The sequence below is a fragment of the Python bivittatus genome, unplaced genomic scaffold (genome assembly GCF_059951505.1).
Source record: "Python bivittatus isolate LINGU-HERP-01145 unplaced genomic scaffold, Pbiv_v1 ctg000020_np1212, whole genome shotgun sequence".
Classification (NCBI taxonomy): domain Eukaryota; kingdom Metazoa; phylum Chordata; class Lepidosauria; order Squamata; family Pythonidae; genus Python; species Python bivittatus.
Window position 1 is genome coordinate 78551174 of NW_028277030.1, and position 25136 is coordinate 78576309.

General features: G+C 40.0%; 1 protein-coding gene across 3 annotated transcripts in view; it reads right to left on the reverse strand.

The window, feature by feature from the left end:
- Positions 1-19015, reverse strand: part of RGS17 (regulator of G protein signaling 17) — a 61041-nt gene extending 42026 nt beyond the window's left edge. The window contains exon 1 of one of the 3 annotated variants that reach the window (XM_025174937.2): positions 18858-19015. The gene's annotated coding sequence lies outside the window, so the exon portion shown is untranslated. Of the gene's footprint in view, positions 1-18853 lie in introns of all 3 variants that reach the window. The other 2 variants (XM_025174936.2, XM_007441067.3) reach the window with 2 other exon arrangements.
- Positions 19016-25136: the final 6121 nt, after the last annotated feature.

The window sequence follows — 25136 nt, forward strand, 5'->3', positions numbered from 1 at the left end:
AAAATATTTGCATTTCCAAGCATTCTTAAAATACTAAAAGCTAAACTCAGATATATAAACTGAGCTTTTTTTCTTGGCTGTAGGGGACTAAAGCTGTAGCATTCTAATTTTTTTCTTTATGAAATCAAAGAAAAGATTTCAGTAAAGAGATTACATTTTTTTCAAGGAAAAACCTAGTGCGGACAAGGAAGAAAGGAAGGAAGGTTGGTTCTGCCCAGAATAGAGATTCCCAAACTCCAATTTTGATTTTGTTACTATGGCTTGACCTTGGCTTCAGTAGAAAGTACAGTTATTGAAAATTTACTTTTGTACCTGTAGGTTTCAAAATAGATGTTCACTTTCCTGTTTCTCTTCTAAAATCAGGATGTGGTGATGTGCTGGTGATGCTGAACGCACACAACAATGATTCTTCCATTATCTAGAGGTATCAGCAAGTTTATTAGAAAGTGAAACTTGGAGAACTGTATTAGCATCTCCTAACATTCTATGTAGGTCTATAAGATTGGACAATTTAGAAAATTTAGCGTATCATTTTAAAAATACCTACTCCAGCAAAGTTCAAACTGAGAAAGCAAACATAAATTATGCAAGTGAATATTTGGGCTACTAAAAACATTGGGCGTTGTATCTTACTTGACTTCAGGCTACTTTAAATATTCTGGGGACTTACACTCCCTAAGCAATGGACAACTTGCAACATAGTACCAAATCCCAGGGGATATCTAATAATATACACACTTGATTATTAATAGCTTTCCCAGCATTTTTTTCTATATTAACTGAAGCAGTGAAATTCAATGCCCAGTACAAGTGTACGTTTTAGAAAACCTTCAAAGGGTAGATGAAAGATAGGCTTTTGATCTACTGCATTATCAGCCCCTGTCATCTTTCCTAATACTTGAGAAGACTATTATAAAAAAGAAATGTCATTGTCACTCAGGGCTTGATTCATGACTAGATGAGCAAAATGCTTCTCATAGGATGGTCTCAAACACAAACTCTGTAGTGGTACCCAACAAGACTAGTCAGGCACACTGTAAGAATGGACATCCTGCCACGGAATATGGCCAAGAAGACTTAGCAAAACACAGGGAGAAAGATGGCTACTACTAGGTGTGAAAACTGTGGAATTAAGATGGAACATTTATATTGCATAATAGTATGGGAGATTCATTTCTAAAGTATATAGTGTCTATTTGCCTCAGTACCTTTAAAATAAGATTTAAATAGGTCTTCTTCAGTGCTATGGATTATGGTGTTTAGTGCAATTCTATCTTGCCATTATGCCATATTGACACTTAATTGAGAACTTTCTCAGAATGGTCAGGCCATGCACAGAATTTAAAAGAGATGGTTTGTAAAGCACTTCAGGGTGAAAAAGCACTTCTCTTTGAAGCATTAAAACCGTCATGTTCTTTGCAAGGCTCACCAGCTGCTTTGAAAGCTGTCTCCAGTTGCCTGTGCATGGGTGTGCATGCAGAGACACTATTTCCACTGGACTGCTGGCAAAACAAAGTGCTTGTGCAATCACACACACGTGGACAATTTTTGAAGCCGGCATGCAACTACTCTCACCCTTGTAAGAGGGGTACATTATTTGCAGTAATATGCTTTGTACGGCTTCTTTGCCCAGCCCTACTGAATAGAAAGAGAAAGTCAATAAGTTAGGGAACACGTGCAGATCACAGCTTCTGGAATTCTTTCCAATCCTTTAATAATAACTCCGTTCTCGGTCGTTTGATGGGGAGGAGAGAGGGGGCTTAGAATGGAGGAATCAGCAACATTTCACAGTGCTGCCCAAGTGCCTTTCCCATAGGAATGCCTGGGGAGGGGGATTTCTGGATTTTTTTTCTCTGCTGGCCCCAGCTGCATCTAGCCCATTTTTAAAATCCTCTTATGCCACACTTGATAAGTTTTCAGAGTGTTTTCATGCTGACAGAGATTTGACCCCCCTACCTTTACATAATTTTTTTAGAGTTTTTTTTTAATCCCACCGCTATTATTTTTATATAACCCAAGGCAGAAAGCATATCTAATACTCCTTCCTCCTCCTCTTTTCCCCACAACAACCACCCTGTGAGGTGAGCTGGGCTGAGAGAGAGTGACTGGCCCAAAGTCACCCAGCCGGGACTAGAACTCGCAGTTTCCTGCTTTCTAGCCTGGTGCCTTAACCGCTAGACCTTCTATCTGCTTGGAAAGAACATACAAGTTGGGAAAAGCATGCACAATACAGCTGTTGGAATTCTTCCTGATTGCTTTAGCAGCAGTAGCCAAAGCAAGCATCTTCTTTGGAACAAAGTAATGTGTTGGGGTCTGTATGTATTTGTGTTACTACTTTCCCCTTGTATTTGGGAGTAAACTGGGAAGCCCAGGGTGGGCTTCAGAAGCTATGCTCTGGATCACATGACCAGGAGGGAAAAGAGAGGCGGGCTTAGAATGTAACAGTCTTCAACGTTCTGAGCAGTTGTCCAACTGCCTCTCCCATTGTTATAAACAATGAACCATAGAGCTAACAGAACAGGAAGGAAAGAGAAAAATATACAGAGAAGCTCTGTGTTTTGAAGGCTTCTGCACTGAGTTGTGAGAGGTGAAAAGTTGATCTCCAGAATGGCTGCTCAATACAAGGCATACATCCTGAGAATTTATGTTTGCCCACTGTGGGTGATTAAATGACTGCTTCCTGCTGAGTAATCTGGACACTTCCTCATCGACACATTAGTCCTGGAGTCAGCAGAAAGCATGCCAACATAAATAGCACTGACCTCATGGCTGAGCCTTACTCTGCCTCACCAATGAGGCCAGGCAAAGATGATATCCTTGAAGTTTTAATGTAGGACTGCCTGAGGGCAGGGATTACTAGATTTCCCCATTTTCTCCCCCCCCCCCCCACAACGCCTACAGATAGGAAAAACAAGGACCAATCACTCCCCAGAACATAAGGTGGATCAAGATTGGGGGACTTTGGGTATTTTCCCACACATTTTTATGCCTCGCTGGCCAGACAGGTGGATCTCTCCCCTCCCCTCCCCTCCCCATCCCCCTTCTCACAGGACTACCAGTCTCCTGGGATTAAAAACCAACCCAAACTAAAAATGCCTCTTCTTCCTCTTTCTTAATAATCAGAATCGCTTCCACTTCTTTATATCAGAAAGTGACAGTTTTACTGAAAATCAGCAGGGATCTGGTAGCACCTTTTCAGACTAACAAATTTTATTAAAGGACAAATTCAGCAACATATCCTTGGATGCAAGTCTCACAGACTTTATAGTCTTGTAAAGAATTGGCACCAAGGATTGCAATTTTGAGAGAATCTTTCCTCTTTAGGAAAATGTTATGTCCTTCCCCCCATCCCAGCTGCCTTTCTGTCTCTTTTCCCAACCTCTCTGCTTCATATCTCTACCATGCAAATAGGTTTGCAATGGAAAGGCTGCTCAGCTAAGTTACGGAGTTGTGTTGCTCTGCTTCACCCCATGTCCCTCTTACACCTCACCAGTCAAATCAGCTATTTGTTTTTTGGTCTATTGATTTCCTGGAAAGTCAATAGTCTTGTGTCACTTCCATTTCTCTCTCTCTCCATCCATCCATCCATCCATCCATCCATCCATCCATCCATCCATCCTGGCTAGTAGGTCTACTAAGCCAAGGGTCTGGTCTTTTTTGCACCCCAAGACAAAATGGACATAAAAAGCAATGCTCAGCAACTAAACAAACAGCAGACTAAAAAAGCTAATGGGGCAGGGGGCAGATATAGTGTCACGGACTGTTTCATCAATGAAGCATCATAAACTGTCCAAATTGCAAGGTTTCAGTCAGGAGAAAACAGAAAACAGTTTAGACAACTTTAGGCTGCTTCTGCAATGATTTGGAGAGGAGATGGAGGATATGTCTCTTAAAATCAGTTACCAAGGTGCCTCTGTATTATTGTAATAAGGACAGGAAGATGAGTCCAGAGACTGGAAGTGGAATATAAGGCAGGTCAGGCTGCAGGGCATGGGCTCACTGAACCAGCAAACAAGGAAAGCTAACAGCAGTTTGCTTGGGAGGAATCCCTAACAAATGTTCTCTTCATGTCAATAGTCAATACATGGGGGAACAAATTACACCTCAAAGAATAGCAACAATTGTATCACCACACAGTTTGAACATTTCAGAAGGAAGCTCAAGGCCCTGAGGCTCAGGTGGTATACTGGTATATCCTTCCAGTCTATGGATTAGGACTAGAAAGGGAAAGAAGAATATTGCCAGTCAGTGAGTCTCTATGCAGGATGCACTGATAGGAGACATTGGCTTTTGGGGACCATGGTCTGAGGTATCTAGATGGGTTGCATCTTATAAGGACTGGTAAAATCTGCTTAAGAAGGTTCATTTCTAGTAACCAAGTTTGACCTGAGGATATATTTTTTTTAATTCAGTAGACATTCAGATGTTTTTCAACCTTGGCAACATTAATTGAAATCCACACATCTTAACATCATTGAGATTGAGAAATACTGCAGTAGACTATGATTTCATGAATTAAATGCTGTTGCTGTCACATATACTCCTGGGAAGCATTCAAATATAGCAAGATATAACTTGTTTAATGGACCTGTTTAATGCTAAATTTTATTTTAATGTTATTTATACAAGATAATTGTTTATTTGTTGTAAAAGAAACTAAACTGGGACACTTTGTAATACTCAGTATTTGATATCCTTGTCTTAACATATAACCCCCTCAGCAGTTGTTGATCATACATAGATACAATTATGAAAATGAAATATTTTTAAACATATAGCCAAAATGTAAAAGCTAGGACTGAAATTTTGGGAGTGGAAGCACTTATGTTCAGGAAATGTGCTGTAAAAGAATTCTGTGAGACAGAGATTATACAGTGAAAAGAAATGGGATAGGTGGGCTAAATATACAATTAAAGAAAAAATGATCATTATAAAGGTATGAATAACATCTATTCACTAATAAGCTCCACTGAATTTAGTCACATCAGTGGGTATAGGGATGGTGTCCAAATTTACTTTCCTGGCACTGGAGTAAGTACATTTACTGAAAAGAGTTATGACATCACTGAATACAGAAAGTGTCAGAGTTGCTGGCAATCTGACAAAATACATCTAATGTTCTCATTGATCTGCAGTTCATTCCTGAGGCCGGTAGGACAACCTATGTATTTGGTCTTCAGCCTAATTTGATGAAGGCCAGGAGATCCCAAATATAGAGATAGGTGGAGGAGAAAAAATACATAGGCTTGAGACCCCAAAATGGACTGAGCAAAAGAAAGAGCAAGGAACTGTCTGAAGGCAATGAAAGGGAAAAATGGAGAGGGTGGGATTCAACAAAGGGAGTAATGAAAAAAAAAAGGAAGCCATCTGGAACTCATCCATCCAGACATTTTGTTAGAACTGGGTAACACTTACGGAATTTGAAGGCTGACATATCAGACTGGAAAGGCTGGAGTATTTAATTCTGTTGGGAATGTTGCATCTTGATTATGTACAAGATGGTAGTCTAAAACACCCAGCATCAATTCCTATTGGCTCTACCAAATTGCATCTTTATGATTAAAAAGGAAAAGAAAATACTACGGCAGGAAGAAGCTATCATCAGGTGTGTATATAATGTGATGACAAGCTGTTCTGAAAGAGTAATTATCAATTAAGTATTTATCAAGTAATTATAAAGAGATGTCAAGAGGTCCCAGAGGTAAATGTCCCAGTCTGGGCTTGCTCATCATTTTCATAAATGATTTGGACTCAGGACTAAAGAGATGTGTTCATCAAATTAATACACCCAACAAATGTGAAGAGTTGCCAATATTTCTGAGATTAGCATTAGGATTCATAATTATTCCGTGGAAGGAAGGAAGGAAGGAAGGAAGGAAGGAAGGAAGGAAGGAAGGAAGGAAGGAAGGAAGGAAGGAAGGCAGGCAGGCAGGCAGGCAGGCAGGCAGGCAGGCAGGCAGGCAGGCAGGCAGGTTTTTCAGTCATATCAGTTCCAAGCTTTCACAATAAAAATAGTAGCTTTAATTTTTAAATTCTTTTTCTCATTACAGGGATCCTTGCATTTTGATCACTCACTCTCCCTTATTATTTGTGGCAGTGAGTTCAATTAAGCTTACTGAGCACACAGGGATGTCCATTGTCCCAAACACCACTTTTTATGAACTTGTGTGCAACATCACAATACAAGTATGAAAGGATAGAGTTTGTGTCATGACATCACAATGCACATTTTGTCATTTGCCTCCTCCCCCTGTAAGCCTCTGTGAACACAGTGTTTGTGAAGAGTTTGTCCTGTATATTTTATAAGTAAATGGGCCACTTGATCTATTGAGGAAGAGTACTGAAGAAATAATAATTTCCCCTACAAATTGTTTTCCATAATTCAAAATATAGCTCAACAATTGCTTATGTGAAGTAACAATGGAGCCTACGCTGTGCCTTCTTTGTAGACATACTTCTATATTCACATAGACTCAGAGATTTCACTTATACAGCACCTTTCTTTGACCTCATGCACCGCAAAATATATTGGCTATACACTCCAACTACTCCTGAAGCATGGTGGCTGGGGTGATAGGCATTATAGCCTAATCGATAAGAAAATACAAGGCTGGAAAAGTCTTGCAGAAAGCTAAGTCAAAGGGCTGAGGAACTCTAGCAATTCCCATTAGCAAAAATGGCAATAAAGTATTTCCAAAGAAGTCAACATCGGAACACAGGAAAAGTATAACCTCTGAGTGACAAGCCTTTACTTCTACTGCCCTTTGTCAGATAAGAGTTGGCAGGAGGATCTGGAAAGGAAACCAAGAAATGAAATTATGTCCATGGGCAGGCTTATATCCCACTTTCTTTGCAATAAGGTACTACTGGTGTACAAGATTAAGCTGGTCAAAATTCCAGGAGTATCCTGCCCCAGGCAGAACATTTATTGTATCTAAGGGGATACTACAATACAAAAATGATACATTAGTACATCTATCAAATGTCTTTTCACTGGCACATTTGACCAATAGGGCATTATCTTTGCCTCGATGAAGTTTTCCCTGCTAGAGTCGCATTGGACAGATAGATATCATGTTAGTGGTATGTAGACCTATATCTCCCTCATATTTCATGTAAATGTTGGACAGCACAGCTGACAAGACAAATGCTGAATATTGAAATGAAGACAGGCTGTTCTCAAAACAGGCCCTGTCAGTCCCATCTCAGCAAAAGGTTATGGTGTCAGTGGTACTGAAATCCACTTACAGGTATTTGCGCACAATTGCGCTGGCTTTTTCCCAGTGGAAGCCATTAGTTCCAAAACCACAACAGGAACTAAATTGGAAAGGACCGCAATGTAATTGAAGGACACCTGGAGGTGCTTTGCCACCACACATTTTGGTCTTACTTCAGACTGTAAGTAGAGGATTCGATCATACATACAGACATGCATATATATTTGGCTTTGTTCACCGGTTCTGAAAGCAACAAGCATATTCTTCTATATCCCAAGATAAAGCTACTGTCTATATAGATACTGGATGATCCACCCAACATCTTGTATATGACTTGCTCTGAACACTCTAAATCCTTGTATAGTACTAAGTATCATTACAAGGATTTGAAACCACTTACAAAATGGGTGATCAAAACCATGCTAAACAGAAGTTTTTAAATGACCTATTAATATGCATTCTTTCTCTGCAAGCAATTGTCAGCTCATACAGAATTCTGTTATTTCCAAAACGAATTCAAACAACTGATCCTCCCCCATTCCACCAAGGATCTATATAACATGAGAATTAAATAAATGGAACTAAATATACCAGTACTATGCAGTGAATGAAGCAGGCCAGCACCAGTCCAGTGTCTGCAGCGTGAAGCCTTTATAATCTTGTGTGCCAGATCAACAGCTCCTGAGTTCAAAAGGCGTTGTCACTGTAAAATCTCTCACCCCTGAATTTTCCATTCACTCTGTATTCTCCTATCAATTTCATCCTGATTGTACCCATGCATCTACAAAAGGATCTGCAGCCTAAATCTTAGGCTGATGCTAAGGAAAATTTGTCCTAACATATTCTATGTCTGAGTTTTTAGATTTCCCATTGAAAGGTACAGAAGGTTGTTTTAAGAATAGAATCATGGCTTGGGTTTATAATTTCTGAGCAAAACCAACTCATCATTTGGCTGCCTGAGCTGAATAGCAAGACGGTGCCCTTATCTATGCTACATATAAAAGCAACTGGATTGGCAGCTGAATATTACTTAAACATTAGCATTCTCTACAAGAACTAAGCAGTCCAGTTTAGGGATGCCAGATTAAACTCTGCAACTTATTCAACTAAGGGGAACAGTACAAGGGCTGTAACTGATGCTCCCCAGCATGAGACGGTCCATGCACTCTGCTTTGTGGTATGGTTCTGAACCTTAATACAACCCAACAAACGCATAAAGACCTTGAAAGATATGACTGTCTGGTGGGCCATATTAAGAACTTCTAAGTGGCAGATTTCTCAGCCGAGCTCCCAACTCATTATTACAGAATTCCAAGAGAAGGTATAGGAAAAAGAGGAATGCTTTTATTTTAAAAAAAAAAAAAAAAAGGATATTTCAGGGCTGTATCAACTATGTTGCTATGATTTTTAAAAAATGGAATTTAAAAAATAAACTGCTGCTGTATATCTGGATTTGTTCTAATTTACATGGTTTATTTGAATTAAACTTAATAAAGTGTATTCAATTTTGCATTTTAGGCAAATGCTTAGAAAGTTATTTTAAATGGTTTAACTGAAATGTTTGGTAAAGAAAAAAAATATGAGAGTGCTTAGTGATGTTTAAAGCTACATTCAAACAAATTCAGATTTTCACTTTGAAATTGTTTCAAAGCCTGACTACTCAATAGGAAATACTTTTCTTATGAAATGTATTTTAAGAGGAAACAGTGAAAGCTAAAATGGAAACTAAAATTCTTTTGATATTAGAACATCTGAAGAATTTGCTTTCCCTAGAAAGTCACCTGAAAGGTAATTACAATGTTGATTCTAGATCTGTCTAGGTTAACATTATTTCCAGTTGCTAAATTTGACTTATACTTTACCAATTCATTACATTACTAATTAATTTTACAAAGTAATGCATTTTACAAAATGCCCTTTTCTCCTGAAAAATAAACTCGTAGAAATGTTTGGAAATTTTGACACTCCCTATCCTTAGTAACACTTCTTCAGAACGAGAATTACAAGGATACATTCTAAGGGATGTTCCTCTCAGGTGCGTTGAAGTGTGTTCCTACAGTCCTTGAAAAATGTGCCAGTACAATTTGCACTGACCTGACAGTTGAGGTCTGCTCTGCTTTAGTAATGCTGTGCCATAATCTCAGGGCAGATTTCTCTGGCTATGTTTCCCCTTTCACCCAGCATTCTCAGTCAGTGGGGAAAACAGCCATTGACTGCTCTCCTTAAAAGTGTGGCGGGGAAGATTTGGTAAATGTGGGCAGGTGCCTAGGATTCAAGCTTTAGCCACCTTTCAAGTTATGACAGGTTGCCAGTATAGAAACCCTCCACACCAGTAACCTGTCACTTAGGTTATTTCTGAACATGGGTCTGCCAGTGTTCTGGAAGATCGATAAGCAAGTTGAGCTCTCTCTCATTTCATTCCAGTTCATCTTCCACTCCAGACTTGCTGATTGGGCTAATCTTGGGCTGGGGTTTGCCAGTATTTCAGAAGACTAATGGACACATTTACTGACTCCCTGTCACCTGGGCTAGAGGAGGAAACTGGCACAACACACATCAATTTTACCCCAGCTCCAAAATATTCAAAACTGGTAAGAATGCTGCAAGTGAATGTCAGAGCTGGCAATGAGTGGCTGCATTTGACAACAATTAGGTGTATCTCACAGAGTATGCCACATGATGTTAGAATAGGCACTGCCTCTTTCCCAAAGTAATAAAAATAATAGAAAGCGTGGCTATGCAAAACTCTTTCTTGGCAGAATTTAATGCAAACAGGATAGAACCAGTAATGTACCCATTTCTTAGTTTAAACTGATTGCTGATTTTTTAAAAAAACTGTTCCCCCCCCCCCCAAACTATTGAATACATATTTAATAACAGGTCTGACAGTTTTCCAGGACACCAGGACACTGGTGCATATAAAAAGCCCACATAATGCCTGAACAGCACTTTGCACCTTAAATGGGTAGGTGACATTTTCTCCTGGCCATGGATATAGTGCCTAGTAGCCAGAATGGAAGAGACATGCCCACGCTCACCTTAGCCTTTCATTGGAAATTGGTAGATGCCCAAGATTCTGAAGATTGTGGATACACCCAGATTTGTGTTGGGAGAAGACAAACAACAGTGTTTTAAAATTGGACACAGCTAAGAACGAATTCAGGTTGCTTCCATAGTGGGCTGAGGAGGAGACAAAGGCTGCATCATGAGAACGTGCCCTCTAAAAACTGTTAGTGGAGCATCTCTAAACTGTGATTCAGCGCAACATCTAAATGTCTTTGTAGCAAAATATAGAACTACAGAAAAAGAGAATAGATAATAATGTTTTCCATTTAATTAGCCGTAAACACATAAACAAACCAAGCACTGTATATTTATTCCATTATTCTCTTTCCCATAACGTCCAACCAGTGATAGAGGGAGACCTACAAGCAGGACATGAGTGCAGTAGCATCTTCTTCATTATGTCCTTCAGCCACTGACAGTGATTCTGAGAAAGAGCATATATCCTGAGTGGTAGTGACTAATTGTCATATAGCAGTGTTGTCCAAACTTGGCCACTTTAAGATGAGTGGACTTCAACTCCCAGAATTCCCCAGCCAGCATGGCTGGCTGGGGAATTCTGGGAGTTGAAGTCCACTCATCTTAAAGTGGCCAAGTTTGGACAACACTGTCATATAGCTTTGGAAGCATGCACCTGTTTTTCTGTCTAGAAAATATTGCTGGATTTCAAGTTCAGGAGGGAAAAAAACCCATCCATATCACCAGCCTTTGGTACTTGACAACCTCCTGTTTTTATCATTTTACTCAAGTAGGTAGCAAAAAGAGGAAGTGAACCAAGTCTCAGTGCAATGTCCTTAGCTTGGTGGGACACAACCTGAAAAGGCCTACTTTAAGTCAAACATAACAAGAAAAGGCAGGTAAATGTCTGTTGTTTTTCTCCCCGGATTTGAGAAAAGTGCAAAGAGGAGGCTCATGCGCTCAACAGAAGGTGCAGCCGCAATATCCATGCTTCTGATCATTGTTTGGGCTGTGACAGGTCCATGGAACCAGACTCCTGTATATAACACCCTACTTTTCTTTGATGATTTCCATGATATTATTAAAGATGTGAACTTTCCTCTTCCAAATAATCAAAAATATATGTAACTTAAAGTTTGGCACTATTCCAATAAAAGCTGAATTCTCCAACCTGTACCCTTTTTTGCATTTATTGGGGGTATTCTGTATGATTTATTTTCCCCTACTTTAATGAGTGGCAAGGGATAAAAACATTCTTTTCAAAGGAAGAGCTGAAATGTTGAATTTGGTGTTTATCACAAACCTTTGTGCTGGTAAACAGAACCTGACCAACTTAGGGTTGAGAAGCTTACTTCTAGGTAACATCAGGGTTGTAAAAAAAACAATGGCAAACACTTTTGAATTGCTGCCAAGGAAACCATCTAGCCCTACATGAAGTCACCAGGACTTGAAGAGCTTTACTTACTTTTAGCAAAGTGCAAATGAAATAGATAACCCAAAATCTTAGAATTCAGTCCTTTCACACTGTTCTTATTGATGTTGTTTGTGTGTCATGGACAAGATACTTAGATGATTCATTAGAGATGGCCAGAATCTTAACGTACACATCACTGCTATCATTCAACAAAGCCTAGATTCCGCTAAACAGGCATAAGATAGCTCGATATTATGGGAAACCAGATGCAAATTCAAGTAGAAACAATTGCCAAGCCTTCTTCCTATAAAATTGTATTACAGGATTCCATTAGTCAGCTCTCTGGCCAAACCAACCTCTAAATTGTTGGTTTTTCTTGCATTTGATGTCACTGTGCCTGTCCTCGGACATGGGCATCCACAGGCTCCTGCTGCTTTCGTTAAAATGATGGAAGCTCTGCCCATTTTGGACATGCATGCAACATTCTAGTTTATGCACAAAAGGAGCCGTGCTCACATCACAATTGTGCAATGCTACTTTAATCAGACTGACCTGTTTGACACCCTCCCCTCCGACCTGAGGATGTCATTGTCCCAAGTTCACAAGTAGCACTTATCTGCAGATCCAAAGCCATTAACTTGGGCTCAGCTACAAGGCATGTCAAGAGATATCTGTCATGTGAGAAAAGTGAACCCTCCTGCTAAGACCACCATCAGATTGATGGGTTGTGCTAACTAGCAACCCCAAGGATCAAGAGGCATGTGCACAAGTGAAATCACATGTAGTTGTGAACAAACGCATCAACCTAGAACATGCTTAGCTTATAAGGTTTTATGTTGGAAGTGTAAAGGTTCAGATCATTTCACCAAAGTGTGCAGTACAGAGTTCTGAACCTGAACTGGGAAAACCACCAAGACTATAGACTCACTAAGTGCTCAATGACAGCATGTATTCTCAAAAGTGCAGGCAGTGAGGTATAGTATATAAACAACAAAACTGGAGATCAGCTTCAAACTGGCCAGTGATTCTATGGCAAATACCATGCTAGAGAGTACTGCTGAACAACTTGGTCAAAATGTCCAGAGGTAGGCTATCAAAACACTGCTAACTGCCTTGGTGATATCACATGTGAAATCAAAAGATATTATCTTTATAAAAGACCTCAAGTTCTTCATAATCACTGACAATCAGCCACTGTTACTTAACCAGGATCATCACATTACCATGGATCTCATACACATGATACATATAGCCCATTTTAGCACTGAAGATGTTACCTAGCCAGGTAATGAAACATTTGCAAGAAAAAAACCAAGCTCAGAGAACCCCAAGGACTCCACAGTTCAATCCTGAGCTACACATATTCACCTCTATTGGTAATATATAGTACAGCCCAAAGCCAGAAAGCAAAGACGATTAAATTCAGATGCACCAAGAGGTATTTTAAAGACTGGATTGCTTTCCAGGAAAACATTATATCCACACAGAACCTGAATTACCACTGGTAATTCATGTATGCAGGGAAATTCCTTATGCCATGTCTGAACAGAGCTGTGCGCACTGAACTCTCCATTGGGGCAGCACAGTTTCACTACATTATCTTTTGTCATCAAATCAACCAGTGAAATATTCCAACAAAAGAACCATGAATGTTTTGAAAATATTGAAGAATTGCATGTAATAGCTGATGATGTGATAACTCCTGCTTCTACAAAGCAGAGCATGATGACCTTCTAAAGAAGTGATGGAAAGGCCTCTGGCAATGGGGGTTTGTTTCAACAAAGACAAAATACAGTTTATGATCAATGAAGTGAGCTACATGGGACATATTATCACCAAAGTAATGTGAAACCAGATAAGAACAAGGTGAAAGCCATAACCAAGGTGCCAGCACCTGAAGACAAAACGGCATTAGAGCCCAGACAGGGTGTCAGTGGTCATAAAACCCCAAAGGGATGAACCATGAGTCATATTCATAGGAAGTGTTTATCCAAAATGGAACTCATCTAGGAAGAAACAAGATTTCCAAGAAGAGATTGGGTAGCTGCCATGGGTACATCTGAGAGTCTAGCAGTGCTTGATCTAAGGAAACATTAGATGCTAGACTCATTTTCCCATTCATCATCCAAGTCCCAGGAGGAACTGCTACGTTACAGCAAGTGACTGTGGTGACCAATGGACTTGGAAAGGTGAGTTTATATAATTACCTAACAAGTATAAAGACTATGATATGAGTCACCTGTAAAGGCTGAGCTTCATCAAGCATCAAGTACTAGTAACCACCTATTCTGCACAGACACTAGTGTCTAAGACAAGAAAACCTATTTGAACAGTTGGACTTCAGAACTGAAAAAGACAGGTGTGATATATGCTACTGCATTTTTAAGAAATGGGCTGTGGTAACTTCCTGTGGCTCTTTTGCCTGTTGAGTAAAACAAAAAAACAAAAAAAAACCCACCATTTCCTATACCCAGTTTAGAGAAGTTTCTGATTTGAGAGTCTGCAGGCCAACGCTCCAACAGAAAATAAGAACAGGTTGTTTCAGAGAAAACATACATTCTATGATGAAATCATGCACATACAAATATATTTAAACTTAATCTATTCTATATATGATAGTGTTTCAAGAACAACACAAATGCACTGCCTTCCTTTCAGGGAGAACACTTTTATATAGCACAATGATGTAAAGGCAGTAGAAATGCCTTCCATGGAAACATCTAAAGAGAACCATTGTGGTGTCATGGGTAAGGATCAGGACTGAAGTTTAGTTCACCTCAGCCACACAAACCCACTTGGTGAGTCTGAACCAGTCATCCTCTCTCAGCCTAACCTGCCTCACACTGTTGTTATGTGGAAAAAATGGAGGAAGGAGTGCTATGGCTATGCTTTGAGCAACAAACAGCTGCTAAACTTGTGGGAGACATCCATAAAAAATGTAGCATCCACAGATATCAAGTATCAGAAAACAGCCTGAGAAATGTTTTGAGAAATTTAGATAAACAGCCCAATGGCTCAGATATATTAAGTAGCAGAGTCCCAAAGAAATTTTTGAAATTAGGTAATCAGATTTAGATAATAGAAAAGAGACAGTGGAAAGAGGCCTGCACTGTCTTTAAGAGTTATGAACTCCAAAACAGTGATTCCTACACTTTTCCATTCCTTTTATTATTATTTGAAGACAATTGCATAACCCAGGGATATGCAATACAATGCCTTCAGGCACTGTGGCATAATAACCCCCCTCAGTGGTGTCCATAGACCCAAAATTATTATTTTTTTTTAGTCTGAAATATCATGAGGTTGCCAAATCTCAAAATATGTCAGCGTTCCTACCTGAAATTTTGCAAAATGTTTTGATGTGAATGCCAACCTCTCAAAAGATTTGGTGATTTTCTGATATTTTGGCAATTTAATTTTTTTTTTAAAATTGACTAGTTCTCCAACTAGGGACCGCTTGCAATATTTTCATTAATTGCCTCTAGTCCCTGCAACACAGGTTGAGAATTATGGCTATAGAACATGCCAATCTAAAAGGCAGAGCATGAAAATAGTAAGCAAAAGACCAAGGCTTTTTTACTATCGTTGTATGGGAGATATAGTTTCTGAATCCTTTCTGGAGATATTATTACCCTAGGAGCATCTAGGATCACCTGCCTTTCTATCCTGTTTGTTCAAATGCACGCATATTCCTCGACTAGTATCTATAAGTCCATTTGGCTCCTTTGTAGTTTGCAGTGTTTAGAGGAAAGCTCTCTTTATTGACTAGACCTGAAGTAGAGTATACCCCAGAAGTGTATTAGTACAAGGGGTCAATAACAACTCTCTTATAATCTCTTGAATTTAAGAGTCCCAGTCAACAGCATGATTGGGAATTAAATGGAAGTATTGGATTCTTCCAACTAAGAGCAAATGTATTGAGCAAGACAGGGAAGGCTGATATTTTCATATCCTAATGCTTTCTTTTATGGCATTGTCTATCTTTAGAAGAAGCACTATGTTCTTCTCATTTGCGAGATGGGAATGAGAGGGAAAATAAAAACGATACTTTTATAGTAAACCTAGTCAAATTATATTTCAGGAGATTCTCAGACTTTTAGCAAAAAGTAGTATAGGATAACATGTCAATTAGGAAAAAACTAACTTTGTCAAGGATCTAACTGATTGGTGTTTCAAATGTAAAATTGGCCTTTTTGACACCAAAGACATCTACACATATCATAAACAGGTCTGATTTATACAGGGACAATGTAAGAACCTCCATATCCCTCACATAGCTTCCAAATATTTTTTATTTTTATAAATATTTTACATACTACCTTCCAACAAAGTTTCCAAAGTAGTTAAATATGACATGTCACGCAGGCATGAGAAACACAAAATGTGGAACCTAGGAAGATCTTGAGAATGGGTCAAGCTGAAGAGACTTGAGGAATAGTTGTTTGAAGTTTTGCTGTCCCCTGACACTTATGATATTCTGAATGAGAGAGATACAGTTTAGCACTGGCCTCATCAATGCAAAATATGTAAGAGCATTTCTGACCATATACAGATCAAATTCTATCACCACTGAATTTTATCCATCCTTTTCACTCATATCCTTTTAAAATACTATTCTTTTGAGAACCCTTTCACGAATGCTTAAGCCCAGCTAATTTGGTTTTTCTAAAGGGATCATAAATGAAGCTACTTTTCTGGTTCAAACCTGAAATTGCAATCCTATGAACATCCTTCTGGAAATAACCCTCACTGAACTCAATGTGGCTTACCTGAATAAATATGCAAGAGAAGAGAGGCAGGAAGCAGAAGGCAAATCTCAGGCAATAGAAAAGCAGTGAAATAACCACATTGACATTAATTTTCCATAAATTCCATGTTAATATTTCAGAGTAAACTATCTAACAAAACACATGATAGAATATTATTATTATGATTATTTACATTTATAGAATGCTGAATCCCTAAGGAACCTCAGTAGTTTATTGATAGGATACATAAGAAGCAATAAATCAAAAATATACAGATAAAAGGTCCACAAACTAACAAACTTATCCAAAACATGGATAAGATTAAATTCACCAAATCAAACTATAACCAAACCAAGATGGATCAAGGCCCAAATGCTCTCTGGAAGAGCTCTGTTTATAGGAATATCTATTAGAATAAATGAACAAATTCAAAACAGGTTGGATATTTGCTAGGGGCTACCCTGCATATATGCACCTATATGTTTAGGAAAACTAGAATAACAAGAATCATTATTAGAAAGTAAGGAGTCTGTGATACACATTTACAAATATACTGTATTGAAGGCTTAATAGGCCTTTTGGGGAAAACACATCCATTGGCCCCACATTAAATCTGAGTATAATCCCTGATCTGTGCATTTAAAACAGTATCATAACAGCCACTCTGGAGTGATTCGTAACACAACAGATTATAACAAAACTATATTTTAAAGGCCAATGTTGTAGCTTTTGATTCCAGTTCTTAAAAGTTGGTATGGAATAAAAGATTTCGACTGAGCCGACCATCTGTCTAAACTTGCAGGAGACTACAGCAATCTGAAACTACAAAAGGAGTAACAGAAGCAGAGAAGATAGTTACAAATAGAATAGAGTGTTGATTCATCAGACCGTGCTATATCCTGGAGGGAAAGGTGGAGATTCTGAAAGGGAAAAGCTCCGATGAAAATCGGGTACTTTCTCCCTTTCTTTGCATTCTATACCAGCAGGGTAGCCAGCAATTCTGCCACGGCATTCTATGAAGCAGCCAAAATTTCAGATGCCCTTACAATGAGTGGCAGGGGCGGTGGCAGATTTTGACTCAACCTTGCTAGATCCCTTCTGCTGCTCTTGCCTCGTCAGAAGAACAAGCGTCCTGTTAGCTGGCCGTCTCTATAGCAGCCACAAACCCCCTCACTTGCCACCTCTGGATCCATAAGTACCAGAGGAGTTTCTCCTCCAACTTCATGGACCCAATGTTCTTGGAAGAGCACTGGGGGAGGAGGAGATAAACAGGTCGCAGGCAAGCAGAAGAAACTCCTGAGGGCAGGAAATTTTTTCTTGGCCGACCCTAGGAATGACAAGGAAAAGCTCTGCATCCCACCGCCTCCATTACAAGTGTGTGTATGTGTTTGTGTGTCAGTATCCCCTTCATACCAAAGCTGCTACTCTAGATTCAGGATTCATTTTCTTTTATTTTCCTCCTGATGAAATCTGTGATGTTGTTAGGAATGGTTTGTTTTAAGGAAAGAATACTAATTTCTTATAGAGGGTGGTGGAAAGCAGAGCTGGAGAAAAGGAGATTAGGGAGGGAGGGAGGGAGGGAGGGAGGGAGGGAGGGAGGAAGGAAGGAAGGGAGAGAGAGAGAGAGAGAGAGAGAGAGAGAAAGAAAGAAAGAAAGAAAGAAAGAAAGAAAGAAAGAAAGAAAGAAAGAAAGAAAGAAAGAAAGAAAGAAAGAAAGAAAGAAAGGGAGAGAGAAAGGGGACTGATTCTATAGGTGGCAGAGACTGGGGAAGGCTGAGCGGGTTCCAACATTCTATTATCTCTTGGTAAGAAGGGGGGAAATATCTCTTTCTATATCTGCAAAGGACGTTTGTACTTCTATGGAGCTTCTTCTTCTTTCCCGCCTCCCCACCTTTCTTTCCCCAATCCTCCCTTTCCTAAGATTCCCTTTCAACGCCGCCAACCCGCTTCTCATTTCCGATCTCTTCTGCCTTCCTGCCTCGACCAGGTTCAAATTCTTCGCTTCAGCCCCGCCGCATCTTCCCGCCGGGTGGCACCGAGCGTGAGGAGGGCAGGTCCGGGGAAGCCACCACGCCGAGCCTCTCCCTCTCCCTCTCTCTCCCTCCCCCCGCTTTCTGCATCACTGGAGAGAAACAACATTTCCCCACCACACACACAATTCGAACACACGCGCGCGTGCGCGCGCACACACTCACTCTCACACACACACACCGAGGCACCCAAGAAACCCAGACGTGCACCTCTGGCCGCCGTCAGCCCCACCAGTTTCTTGCTTTCGCGCTCCACGCAGACAGGCAGGCAGCCCCTCCCTCCTCTGCCCCTCGCCTCCCTCCGCTCGTCTGCTCGAGATCGAGGTATATCTCCAGGCACCGGTCTGTAAAGCAGACATTTTGGTGCCAGCGATTTGTCCAAAGCCGAGGGTTGAAAGGAGAGAAAAAAGCGGTCCATCTTACCCACCCCCGCCTGGTGGTGTGTGCTTGGCACTGAACGATCCCGGGGAAAAGGCTGGTGGAGCTGGTCCCTAGCGGAGCTCGTTTGCTGCCATCCGCCCAACTTCAGCACCCAGCCGGCAGGGAAAGACAGAGAGAAGGAGGGAGGGAGGGAGGGAGGGAGGGAGGGAGGAAAGGAGGGAGAGGGGAAAGCGAAGAAGGGAGGGTGGGGAGCGGAGCAGAGGCTCCGGGCGCGCATGCGCCTTTTAATAGCGCTGGCCTCGGCGGAGCAGCTGGAGTTTCCCTGCTTCGCTCAAGCGTGACTCATTCCGCGCCCCCTCCCTCGGCTTCTTCCTTGCCCCCGGAGATTCCAGGAGGCGGCTGGCGGCGAGAGGCGAGGGCGAGCGGGAGCGATCTAGGCAGGAATCGGCGAAGAGAGCCGCTGGCCCTTAGGATCCGCGGGGAGGAGAGGTGGGGGAAGGAGCGGGAAGATCTCCGGCGGCGGCGGCGGCTCTTTCGCAAGCCGCTGCGTGGCGGGGCGCCTGGCCACGTGTTTAAGTGGGATGCAGGCTCTCGCGTACAGGTGAGCGGCGTGTGACAAGAAGCAGCCTGGGCAGTGAGATGCCGTGGAAGGGGACCCATCGCTGCCGTAGAAGCGAACAGGCTGTTACAGGGCTTCGTTTTGGACAGCGGAGGGGCAGGGAATCTTGAGCGCGATGCCGCCCAAACTAATAGACGAGGGCCTGCTTTTTTATTCTTAAAACGAATGTATCGCGATCTGATCGAATGCTGGTAACAGCCCTGGGGTTCAGAATCGGATTGTGCCCGCAGGAAGATTCGGAGAGAAACCAGCCGAGCAAAGGGCCCTTGCCTGTCCTGGATCTTCCTCGCACCTGTTCCCACAGAACAGAGTCAAAGCAAGCTTTGCCATTCAGGCGGATGGGTGACTCCAGAGAAAGATAAATGCCCGCCACCGGGGAAGGGGGAAGCTGAGATAGGTGGCCTGCTAAGTGTTGTTTTGTCTGCGCTGAGAAGCTAAGCAGGGTCAGGCCCGGCTAGTGCTTGGCTGGGACACAATGCAGACTTTAAGCTAGACTAGAAAGTTGAACAAGCATGGTGGTGTCCATGTAAACCTTCGGACCTGAGTTCAACTCACGAGCATCCTTGCCTTTATTGAATCAGACCACTGACCTAGGCTTAATATTAATATTATTAATATTACTTTCCTCTTACTGTTATTAAAATTGTAGCCCACATCCACAAGAAAGAAGGAAGAGACTTTCCTTCATAGTCAGATTGCTGTTTTCCTGTGCAGGGAGAAAGGATTCTCTTTCTGCAGACAAGAGATTTAGAACAATCTGACCATGAAGGAAAAGAAATCTTGGGAAAAGTTCAGAGATGCTCTCCCTGGTACAGTTCTCCAGAATAGTAAGTAAGATATTTTTCAGCCTGTGTAACCAAGTTCTTATTGCTGTCTTGCTTCTGAGCTGATCCTCAAAGAGTGTGCAAATACTTTTAAGAATGTATGCCAAGATGCAGATCATAAATCAGACATATGGATATTGATGCCTGTAGCCAGTTTTTGGCAGCCAAAAACGTAATGTGGTTAATCACATTTTCCTCATGCGTGGTATCCTCTGTACTTTTGTTTGAGGTGATACGGTTTGAACTGTCCTTACTTTTCTTAATGTTAGGCACTGCAGCATTAACATTTTGCACAGAAGGATTGGTCAATATGTCAAGTATTGTGAGTTTTCTTCCCTGACTTAGGTTTGGGAAGTGTAAATTAAACAAATTCTAATTAAAACATAAAAGTGTTTGCCGTGTGTAAATTTCAATGCAAAATGGTTTTGCCTACATCTTGGTTGGTGGTTTATTTTTGTTTTGGTCACTCTAAAACATATTTGACTACCCTGTTTGTATTTCTTAAAGTATATTCTTCAATACAACTTTGATTTAAAAAAACCTGAATCAAGGATTAAATCTAATTCTAAGTTCCATAAAGTAAAGAAAGAGCCTTGTTCTAACATGTTTTGCTCAGAACTATTCCATAAGAACAATAGTGTACATTAGGTTTGAGAATGTTTACCCAAAAACCTGCTTGATCATTTTTAAATGTTGTATGTTAGATGTTATATGGTAAATAACCATATAATACCTGATAATGTAAAGTGATAAATGACCATGTAATTTTAATAGTAGTATGGTCTAAAAGAACTATATTGCACATTAAGAATAGATAGCCAAAAACTGACTTAATTTTTAGTTTCCAAAGTAATTAATTTTGTTGTCTATTTGACCCAGGCTATCATTATCACAGGAAACTGAATGAACTTTCAAACCATCTACTGTTCTCAAATGTGAATTAGCTTTAAAATTTGAAATATCTGAGTGTGAGAATGAGTTTAACAGACCCTCTGACACTTTACTTGCAAACGCAAAGTGATATAGTCAAACAGCTAGTTTTATATATATATAAAACCATAACATTTTCATGACATTTACATTTCAATTAATATTTGAAATGATTGTATGTAGGCTAAAGCTACTTAGAATGCCTTCAAGAATTTAATAGTGTTTGTCTTGAAGTTCTGCCTTGTGTTGGCACTTTTACCCTTTCCTAGACAAGGTTAACACGTGCTAAGTCATGGTCTGATTATTGGTAAGTCATCAACCATAGTTTATCAACCATAGTGCCTGGGTTCACTAGCCCAAATTAAACAGACCACACTGTGGTTTTACATAATGTTTGAACCCCATCCCAGACTGGTACAGTCTCATCTGGCAAGAAGGAGCACATTCCCCCTCACCCCATCCCCACTGGATCCATACTACCTAGTGTTTTGGGCAGATATCTTATATACCTTCTGTAAAGAGAAAAGGAAGCAAATATAATTCATCTTCCCCTAGGCAAAGTCCTGAGGCTGCTGTGGCCATAATATGGGCAATTGATCTCCCATCATACAGCCATGAAAGAAGAATAGATTGAAAGCCTAGATTGAAGTTTTATATGAATGAAGATTGCTAATTGCCTGTGAGGTAGTATCAGGAGGATTGATACTTAATTCAGTGTCATGCCTGCTTCCCTTCTTAGTTGACAGATATGGTCAGAAACACCAGGGGACATCCTATAGATAGCACTGCAAAAGCACATTATATGCACAAGTGGTCCTCCCATATTGCCCAGGTTAAGGAGTGGAGAACGCATGGCCCTTCCAGTGTTACAGCCTCAGACAATATGGCCAAAGATGAAGGATGCTGGGAGTTGTAATTCCCCAGCATTGGGGGTGGGGTGGGGTTGGGGTTCATTGCAAAATTGGCAGTGGTGTAACTAGGGCAGGATCCTTGGTCCCCACAGCCTGAGGGTGGGGGGCACAAATGACAATCCAGTTCATTAGGCCAACAACAAATAGGGGTCCAGCATCAGTTCCTGGGCTAAAGTCAGCAAGGTGATCTAATGGGGCTTATTACAATATTCTTTTCTTATTATGATTAAGAAATGGCAGTAGATACTCATTTTTATTTAGGTTTACGTGTGTATTTTTTTTTTTTTTAAGAAAATGATGTTCATTGCAGCTTTTCCAGCTTGATACCCTCCAGATTTGTTGGATTACACATCATGACATCCTTGGGTCAGCATTGCTTTTCCCCTGGCATCATGGACCATACTTGTTGGGGAAGGAGTGGGGGATTGTAGTCTGGCTTATTGGGAAGATCCAAGGCTGGGTATTGCTGCTCTATTATGTGAAAGAACATCACTCACTTTTTTCTACAGACAATGTCTCTTGTAACATAAGCCTATAATATTATTCTGACTAGCTCCCATGCAGTGCCTTCCACTAAGAAGAAGTGGATTCTTATGGAGCTGGAGGCCCCATAGAATTGTGACCAACTCTGAGACTTCTGGTCCTCTGCACACATCAGTCATGTATTTATCTGCTGTTATATTTCTGGTGCAAAGATTTAAATACAGCAGGAAGGAATAACTCTTGTTTGCTAGTGTTTCAAAGCCAAAGAGAAGGACGCAGTAACTATACAGACGGAGAAAATGAGCATTCAATTTTCCAGTCTTACCCACTTATTTTCTGAGTTATAAATAACAAAATCATTTGGAAAGATATTGGACCAGGGTTTTTTAGCAATCAAAGATGGCTGTAAACAAATCGTTGATTCTCAAAGCGGAAGGACAAAACAGTGAAGGTAATTGGATTCTATTGTCCTATTTTCTGAAGTTGCTCATCCAGCTTTCCTTTTTCCCTCTAGTATTTAACTCTCCATCAGCTTCATCATACTTACTTACAGCATCTCAAATGGGGCAAAGATCAATCTGCTAATGTGCCTTAAAGCACATCAGAGACCCAAGACTTTAAAAAGCAGAAAAACACTTTGTTACAGTGTTTTTCATGCAGAATAATTTTAAGAAAATTATTAATTCTGAGTCCTGTGATATAACTATTAATGTTAACATGAGAAGAAACCTAGTGGCTCTTGAGTTCAGCCATTCAGGATTGTTGTGCAGATTAAGGATCTTACTATTAGATCTTCAAGGGAAGGATGGAATTAAAAAAGTAACAATAATCTGAAATGTGAGTTTCCTCATAAACCCCAAATATTGGTGAGTCTTTTTTATAGTAATTTTATTAAAAATTACAATTACAACAATAAATACAAACTAAAAATATAAAAGAAGAAAAAGAAAAAATAGAAGAAAAAGAGTAGAAGAAAAAAAGAAAAAAACAAAGAAAAATAGAAAGAAAAAAATAATATAGTAAAGAAAAAGAAAAGAAATATATAAAGAAATGACTTCTTCCTTCATCACAGCAAGTATAAACAATTTTAGTAACTTATCACCTTCTCTTAAAATACAATAAATGATCTCTTCTTCCCATATCCCATCTCTTATCTAACAAATCAATAAAGCCTCATCATTTCAGTCCTGGTGTCATCAAAAGTCCATTAAGGGTTACCAGAGATAACAACATATCTATTTTAACCTTGATCAAATAAACCAATTTTATATTCCTTTCTTTTACTTCTACCAATCTTGATTTTTAGTCCCCTCAAATAATGTCCTAGAACTTGATTTCTTTTCATGTTTTCTTTGTCACTTCTCACAAAATTATTCAAAGCTTTAACAAGCCTCTTGTAAATCCATTATAGGAAAATTATCCAGGTCACTTTCTTGGTTTGTTATTTGTATATCCCTTTTAATTATTAAGACATCAGCTGGTTTCTTTTGTATATCCAATGTAACATCTTTTTCCATGTCATTCTTGTAGCCTGTCAAGTCTTATTATTATTTTTTTAAAGAATTCAAAACAAAAGCATTTTCCTATAAAGAATTCTTTATAATTAATTCCAAAATCTTATTTCAAGTTTATCTGGACCTGGTCTGTTTGCAACTTTCTAAAATCAACATTTTAATCAACCTTTTGCTGTTCATAAAAAAAAAAAAGCTGAAAAACAGTTGACAAGCAATTTCCAAAAGTGATTAGAAAAGGAAGTATGCAAACCCAGTGTCCTTCTGAAGGTGCCAACCACAATTTGAGCAAAAAGGTGGCTATTCCCTCGTTTCCCAGAGCTCTGAACCCGCTGGAGGCTGCTGTCTTATAGTCTCCTTGTGAAGAGCAGTTGTATGGAGCACTTGTGGGCGATCTCACAAGTGCTCTGGAAAGGAAGTACAAAGAGCCCTTCTGCTTGCTGGCTCTTCATTCTGCTCCAGTCATCAGCTTCACTTTCCACAGAGCTGTCTTCAATCCACCATTTCTTCCCCAGAGATGAGTCTTTTTTTCAAAGGTAGTTGCTGCAGAAAACTAATTGCATGCATGGACATCACTCATCACTGTACATATCTTCCAAATGTATTTGGAAAGATATGTGTAACATACACTACCAGCATCAAATAGTGGTTGTAGCATTGGACCTTGACGTAGGAGATCTAGGTTCACCCCAGTCACTGGATAATTTTGGTGCAGACATTTTCTCTCCATCTAAATTCCCTCATAGAATAGTTATAGGGATAAAATTAGCAGAGGTCATGTATGCCATCTAGAGGTCCAAAGCAAAAAGCAAGATGTAAATGTAATAAATAATTTTTCTTGAATTTGAGAGGCTTAGATGGCAATCAATGAAACACATTTGTTCAAACCAGTATTTCTCAAACTTGGCCACTTTAAGATGTGTGGACTTCAACTTTTGGGAATTGAAGTCCACACAACTTGAGTGGCCAAGTTTGACAAACACTAATTTAAACAGTCACCTACATGTGAGTATGAAGTCCACATGCAACACAAGTATAGTATAAGCA